Source organism: Chenopodium quinoa, unplaced genomic scaffold (assembly GCF_001683475.1).
Source record: "Chenopodium quinoa cultivar QQ74 unplaced genomic scaffold, ASM168347v1, whole genome shotgun sequence".
Taxonomy (NCBI): Eukaryota; Viridiplantae; Streptophyta; class Magnoliopsida; order Caryophyllales; family Amaranthaceae; genus Chenopodium; species Chenopodium quinoa.
The window spans coordinates 83,467-91,355 of NW_018743466.1; the positions used below are offsets into that span (position 1 = coordinate 83,467).

Genomic DNA, 7,889 nt, shown 5'->3' on the forward strand with positions numbered 1-7,889 from the left:
TATCTAGGGACTACTCGGTCAATTAAGGTTTATTTATTCTAGGGTGACTCGGTCAATTAATGCATTTTCGCCAGAGTTACTTATTCCACGGTTACTTTATTTAGGGGAAACTCAATCGGTTAGAGGTTACTTATTCTATATTTACTCAGTCGATTAGTGCGTTTTCTGTGTGAAAGTAATCCCTTACGGACCGAGTAAACCTTGAATACTTAATCCCTGACAAAACGAGTAACCCTTGAATAAGAAATCCCTACCTAAATACATAACTCCGATCACACGGTGTGACTAGCCACATATAAAAATTTGTGTTATCTTTTGATAAGTTCATCCTGAAAAATATAAAGTTTATACAAACATGTTTGTTTTCTAAGCAAAGTGTAAGAACATATAAATGACTAATGAAAATAGAAAGACCGTTCCTCATGTTTTATCTATTCCACTACCACTTGCACAAACACGACTTTTATGGGCTATGAATTGAGCAACTATCGATAACCACAATATAAGCAAACACAAAACCATCATTAATCGTTCTTAAATGCTAGTACTTATCTATAAGTTCACCCTCCACTAAGCCACTGAGCATTCTAACCTTAGACACAAATTATATGCAACATCAATATTACATTCTCACAAACCCCATATCATTGTTTGCTTAATTCATCAACAAATTATTACCAGGGTTTGCTAATTTCATCAACAGAGTAACAAAATTCAACATTATTGCCAAAAATATTATAAAAGCCTAATATATGGGAGCTTCCTGGTAGAGCCTAGATGGAAACTTAGGAGAAGTGACAAAAACGGTGTTTCTTTTGGTGTAGCCTTTGGTGTTCTTTTGTCCCTCTACTTGGTATCAACCATCGTCACTTGGGAGATGTGAACTGATAATCTGAAAGGTCCTTCCTGCAAATTGCACAGTGCAGAAATAACAGATAAGCAAAACATGTGAAAGTCGAAAAAAATTCAACCATAAGGCAAAAGACAATATTCACCTTTACCCAAAGTCCAGATACTTTGTCATACCAAAATTTCATGGTTTGATGTTTTCTGGCGACAGACAGGTCTGTAACTACAGCGATCTGTAACAACAGCAGCTCCTCATGACATAGAGGCTTTCCGTTTACACAGTTGTACTCGGTTGGCAGCTGATTAACATCACAAAGCTTCTCAGCTTTCAATATTTGTCGAATCTCCAAATCATTTAACAGCCTCTTGAGTATCTTAGAGTGCTTTCCCAAATTCTCTCGCATGGACTCATCAGTGGAATATCCAATGCATGCAACACATTTTCTTCCTTCAGGCATTGGGCCCCATGGTCTTGAGAACACAATTGCTACAATACTTTGCATTGCAGACAATACAAGCCTCTTTTTCAGAAACGATTTCCTTTAAGACACCAATAGCAGACCCCTTTCTTAGATCTAGGCAAAACTTCCTTCTTTTGAGTGAGTCTTTCAACCTCACGATAAACCACCTCCTCATCAACATCATCATATGAATGAGAGTCACGAAAACTCACAACGGGCCTTTTAACATCATTATGAGGCATGCTTTTGCACTCTCTGGTCCTAAAAGAAGAAAGTGAGGAAGACAAATACTCCATGCTTGGCTGACTCCATATAATCCATTTAGCTATTCACCTCATCCTTTTGCTTTCCCTTACTCCACTTCTGCAATTTTTACCAAAAAGAGAGAAGAAAAATCCTTTCTATTAATATTAAACTAAAAGTTACATATAATTGAACAATTAAAATATGGGAGATAAATAATTAAGAAAATTAACCTGCTTTCTGCCCCCGGATATAATTAGTATCCTTCTTTGGAGCCTAAATGTTAATCAGGAAAAAACCCAGAAAATTAAAATATAACATATAATACTGAAATTCAAAAGACAAAAGGACAAAGATAAAATTACTATAAATTTATCAAATTAACCGGAAAAGATATCCAGAAATTACCAAGACAATGTTGAAGCTTGAAAGAACTTTGCGAAGTCTGTCAAAAATTAAACGGAAATCGAAGATTTAAGGTTTCTAAATAATGTTAAAATTAGGGAAATTTTCCCAAGAAAAGCAACAAAATCGGATTAAAGAATGCAAAACAGAGCAAAAATTCTCCAAGCTCATCAAATCAAAGTTCAATTCTAAGACTACCTAAATTGCATCAAGTTTACATAGAATTCATATATAAGACCTGAAAACTAATCATACGAAGTATTTGTTTTAAAGATTATTATAATAGCATGCAATCAGAACAAGTATACTTGAAATAAAAGTAAGTCCTAAGCATATTTAGAGGTACACATACTATTTTCAAGCCAAACATCTGACTACATCATAATCTGCTTTGTAAACAAAGATCATAACAACCAAACTCAGACTAAGAAAATCCATTCACTTTCAAACATGTCAAACACACAAAATAAAGATGGATATAAATTACCTTCCAATGTCACCCACATAATTCACACCCCAACCCAGTACGTGCATAATCCATTTCCCTGCAAGAGTGCACCAACAACAGTCAATATCCAACTATCTCTATCCTTCCCTGATCCACCCTAATGCATATCTTGCACTCCATCAAAATGCAATCTTCTCCCACAAACCGAAAAGGAGATTAAACCTAAGATTTACAAATTACAATAGTTCAATTTTCATGATTAAAGAACTTGAAAAACGCAAATTGAAATGTAATAAGTAGCTTTTCTCCAAAACAATAATTAAACAACAATTAGTTGATATTGTTTGGCAATATCAAATAAGATGGTTTTTCTAAACCAACCCATCAAAGCAAGGGAAGGTAGTATAATGCTCGATGATGATTTGGGTATGATAACTTAAATTCCATATGTATCTCCACTTAGGCTCAGAATGCCATGTCCAATATATTGATGTATCAGCTCAAATAGTGTTCAGATTCTTCGCAGAGCTCTATTTACCCGTTAATTTCTCCAATGAAAAGCTCTGTTAACATAAATTTTTGACAGCTACATTAGATGCAGAATTGCAGAAACACATTAATATTCCATCTTTTTCTAGGGAGAAGGCAAATCCTAGAACCCCTGGCCTCTAATCAACTAACCTATCCAGCCTTCTTATGAATCTTTATCAATACCTTACTGCCTTATGCATCTACGAGAAGGAAAACATTTATCATTGCCACAAATTATCAATTTTAGACCTCAAGATAATTGGGGGAAAAAAAAAAGAAAAGAAAAGAAAAAAAAACACACACACACACACACACAATTAGAACAAGAGAGATAATAGAACGAAACATGTGTTAACTTCAATGACATGGTCATTGTGGACAATGAAGAAATTCCCATAACCTGCGAAATTGATGTAAATCCATGAAAAAACCAAACAAGAGATACTATACAGAGAAATATTGAAAGAAAATAGAGGAAATTAACAAAGAGTAAGAGAGAAATTGGGTTTTTTTTTGGAGAAAGAAGATGACTTTTAGTTAATTTATTGAAAATGAATGATGCATCAGCACGATGCTTTATAGGTGCAGCGATTCAGCCTAGGTTGAAGTTAATTTTCACTGCAAACGTAAACAAGAAGAAGAGATTTTGAAAATTGATAACTAAAGTTCAGAAATCCACAGTAAAAGAAACTATACAGACCCAATTAAATGCACCTCTAATAAGACTGAGTTCATGGCAGTCTCTAGGCTGATAGGTATAGTAGATGGGTAACTTTCACGACTTTTCGATTGCATGATTTTTTTTTTTTTTTATATTAACCATTAGTTGTGATGTTAAATTTAAGTTTATATTCTACCATAGTTCTCAAATTAAATCAGCTTTCATGGTACTTAACCACCATTGATAACATTGCATGCATAAATCTGAGCAACTTGCTATAGGAATCAAGGTAATGCAGATAAATGTGGTAATTGTATTAGGATCTAATTAGTTTCAGTCTTTGTTAGAGTTGGTTGAGTGGATGTTCAGTACTCACTTTGATTATTGCCAGTATATAATTGCAAAAGCAGATTGGGAATATCATTAAATGCAAACAAACAATTATAAACCCAAATACAACTCATTTAAAAATACAAATTAGAAAATCAAACACCCAGATAAATTCAAAAAAACAGACCTCAAAAATCCAGCACCCAGAAACTTAAATCAATTTAACACAACATAAATTTAAAAATATAGAATGAAATCAACTCAAACAATCATCATTTACAACACTCAAACGGAAAAAAATATTTAAATTTGCTAAATGTAGGAATTATATTTAACGGATGAAAAAAAAAAACCTTTTGAAGATTATGAAATTGGTATTCGATGAGATTAAAATCTAGAAATCCATGAGCTAATGCTGAAAAATGGATCATCAAAACAATGAATCAAGTGAAAATGATAATAATTATTATGGAATAATCGGAATATGCAGTGCTATTTCTTGCCTGAATTCTTTGAAAAACCCTCAAAAACACCCATTTCTAGAGAGAGAAAGTGAGATGAGAGAAAAAAGGAGTAGTAACAACATTCAGCATTTCTCACTGAAAATGGAGGGAGATGCATCTCTGTGTTAGGGTAGAGAGAAAAGGTAGGAAAATGCATGGATGTGATAGGAAAGCGAGAAAAGCAAGGGAAAAGGAAAGGAAAGGACAAAATTGAGGGGAAAAAAAAAACACCATTTTCAAGGTCATAATTGGAAGTATACTACAAGCAAAGAGCATCTCCATTGCAAACCAAGAGCTCAAGAGTACTTGCACTTTTTGAGGGTTCTTATTGGCACTTTATTACTAAGGGAAAAAAAAACTCATAAGTTCTCACTTTGAATGGTTACTAGTCGTCCTAACATGCACGATAGTCCGCATTTTTTATTTTGCCATAACTTTTATTTTAATTAGATCTAACCGATTGTAAAGTGTTTATATTGGAGATTTAATAGCCTTCAAAGATATCTATTACTGTATGTATATAATGATTCGGGATTTTCCATTTGGTACCACTATAAATATGTCTTTTCCATATGGTACCCAAATTTTTTCATTCTTCTATGTTATACCACCGAAGATTAATGTAAATTATAACCGTAATACTCTGTTAGTTATACTTAAAGTTTCGTTAAGTTACTAGATTTCCTATTTGCTCTTTCCTGAAAATGATAAGTGGGGTTCTCTTTTGGCAACTCACCTCACCCTTTACTTTTTCTATGGTGTCTTTCTTCCTCCTCTAATGTATGGTCTTTAATGGCAAAATGAAGCTCATCCTCATCTTGCTCATCCTTTTCTCTTGCATGCTTTATTCTTCACGAAAAAACCGACCTTGGCTTCAGTCTTTTTGTTCCCTCTGCTTTAATTTCTGCTTTATTTGTTCTTTCATTTATGCTTCTTCCATTGAAATTTCTGCAGTTATAGTTTTTATTTCTTCTGGTAATTGGCTTTTAATATGCTTCTGTATGCTTTTTGTTTGAATTTGTTGTCAATTTCATCGTTGTAGGCTGATTTCATTTTTGAATTATATGTTTGATGTTATTAAGGCTAGGCTGTTAGTAATATTTGCGTTGATTTGGCTAATAATTATGTACAAATTAGCTTAAAATTTGGTGAAAAATAGATATGAGCTGTAATTTGGCTGCAAATCAGCTTAAATTTTGATGTTTCCTTTGATAATTATCGCCATATTTGATTTTGGAGGGCTTAGATACCTTGTTTTGACGGAATCACTAAACAACTTATGCAAAAATAAGGTAAGGATGACAAAGATTGCTTAATGTGTGGATGGTAGATGACATTGGGTAATCAAACTGAGCCCTAAGGGGCCGTTTGGTTCGCACGGGGTAAACGGAATGGAATGAACAAAGGGAATGTAAGATAATGGAATGAAAAACCATTCCATGTAGTGTGTTGTTTGAATCGAAAAAACAAAGGGACTCACCGGATTTACCACCACCACCAACATCACCACACAACCCCTTTTTCCTTCACTTTCCCACTTCTCCAGCCACCTCACCGCCAGCCACCACTTTGTCGAAATCTCCCGGAGCCCATCGCACAAAACCTTCCCCTAACCTATTTCACCATTCCTTCATTCTCTAGCCATTGCCGTCAATTCTAAGCTCATAAACCATAATTATCTATCATCAATACCTTCCAAACCCTAGAAAACCCCAATTAAGAAATCCAACAAATTCTCATTTTTCTTCAATTCGAACTTCGCTCGATCGAAACAGGGGTAGCGATGGCCGACAAGGGGTCGGGGAAGATTTTCGAGGGATGGGGGAGGTGTGAACAGGGGAAGTGAGTTCCGACGAGGGGTTAAGAAAGATTTTCGAGGGAGATGCGAGCTTACCGGAGGTCGGCAAGCGGCGGAGAAGGGACCGCGATGGCCGGGGTAGGGCGACGAGGTGGATGGGTGGTGGCAGGGTGGCTAGAGAGTAGAGTACTGCCCTCTCAGTCATTTTGGAATTTTGTGTAGAGCAGCAGGTGGCTAGAGACCAGAGTACTGCTGACCATGACAAGGCAGTGACACCAAAACCCCCCACCCCCGTCCCCCCCCACTCCAATGTCAATCAGACATATAGCGCAGTTTGCAGAGGAACAGATAACCCACAAAAAGAAGGAAAATGAGTGAGATGCAGCGATCGTGGTGGAGAGAAGACGGGGATCTTAGAGGAGGGACTGACAGGAACAAGATGGAAGAGAAGAAAAACAGACGAGGGTTTGAGCTCTTCTTTTGTCAGTTAAAAAGGGGTCTGAAGTTTTACTAAATAAACCCAAACATTTGTAATTATGTATGCGTTTCTAGGTATCACCCGTACCAATTTTCCAAACACCACCTATGTGATACCACATGGTGAAACAAACATCCCACAAGTTTTATAAACAATACAGTGTTACATGAGAGTTAGTAGTTAGGTGTAAAAATACTCAAAAAATGATACAAAAAATACGGAGTCACTACTCCACCCTAAAATTTTGCTATTATATATTTCTATGGACACATTGTCACAACTGCAAAGGTTCTATTTTCGAGTTGACATCCCTACAACTAAGACCTTAGAGAATATTTCATAGCAATTTCCATAGTAGTATTGGATTATATCAATAAGAGTAAGAACCTATAAGATTATAGGAGAACACTTCTATGACAAATTATCATACCAGTCAAATCTCATAGATAGATTAATATTATGAAGTTTGTGGAGTAACATCTCAGATACATGTCGGGAAAAGATAACATACCAGGTTATGAAGATTCCTACCAGAAAAGGGAACAGCCGATAAACCATGTTTGTACACACTGTCAAAAACAAGAAAAGAAGAACATAAGGGGCATGGAGTAAAAACTCAGCCGTTACGTCGCGAATCGGCCGAGATGTAATGGATTTCAAAGTTGCCAATCCGATATTTCCCGATTCACAACACTGTTTTTTGAAACCCCGAGATTTCGGCCGGTACGGCCGTTTTGAACAGAAAATCGGCCGCATCAAACGTTATTTACCGAGATTCGAAGAAAAAAACCCAAACTTTAAGCTGTAGAACCACTTTTCCGGCGAGGATTTACGGCATCTCTATGAAAGTCTACTGTTTCTGCCGAATAAAAGAGATTTCTTTTTATTTTTTTTATATTGGAGTGTTGGGTAATAAAGTATGACAGCTGTTACCCTACAATATTCTTTAGTTCCTCTTTAATTTTTATCTTGACCCCACCACCTAACTACCCTTTCTCTTCCTTTATGAGAGAGCTCCACTTAATCTTCGAGATTAACATTCCAAGTTAATCTCCTCTCACAATTTTATGCATTTGTTTTCGTGCCACTTTACTATTTCACTTTTATTATTTTAAAAATAAAAGTAAAACAATATATTGTGAGAGGAGATTAACTTTTCATGTCAATATCAGAGATTAACTT

At 35.5% G+C, this 7,889-nt stretch overlaps 1 long non-coding RNA gene across 3 annotated transcripts; it reads right to left on the reverse strand.

Annotated features, from left to right (window-relative positions):
- Positions 1 to 503: 503 nt before the first annotated feature.
- LOC110739357 lies at positions 504 to 7,631 on the reverse strand. Of its 3 annotated transcripts, XR_002514775.1 has the most exons (7): positions 7,478 to 7,631; positions 7,219 to 7,276; positions 2,446 to 2,503; positions 1,962 to 1,998; positions 1,787 to 1,829; positions 996 to 1,673; positions 504 to 906 (listed from the first exon to the last, which is right to left on the reverse strand). It is a non-coding gene; the product is annotated as an uncharacterized LOC110739357 (long non-coding RNA). The 3 variants fall into 3 exon arrangements; XR_002514774.1 differs by having other exon boundaries at positions 7,219 to 7,630; XR_002514776.1 differs by lacking the exons at positions 7,219 to 7,276; positions 7,478 to 7,631 and adding an exon at positions 4,282 to 7,197.
- Positions 7,632 to 7,889: the final 258 nt, after the last annotated feature.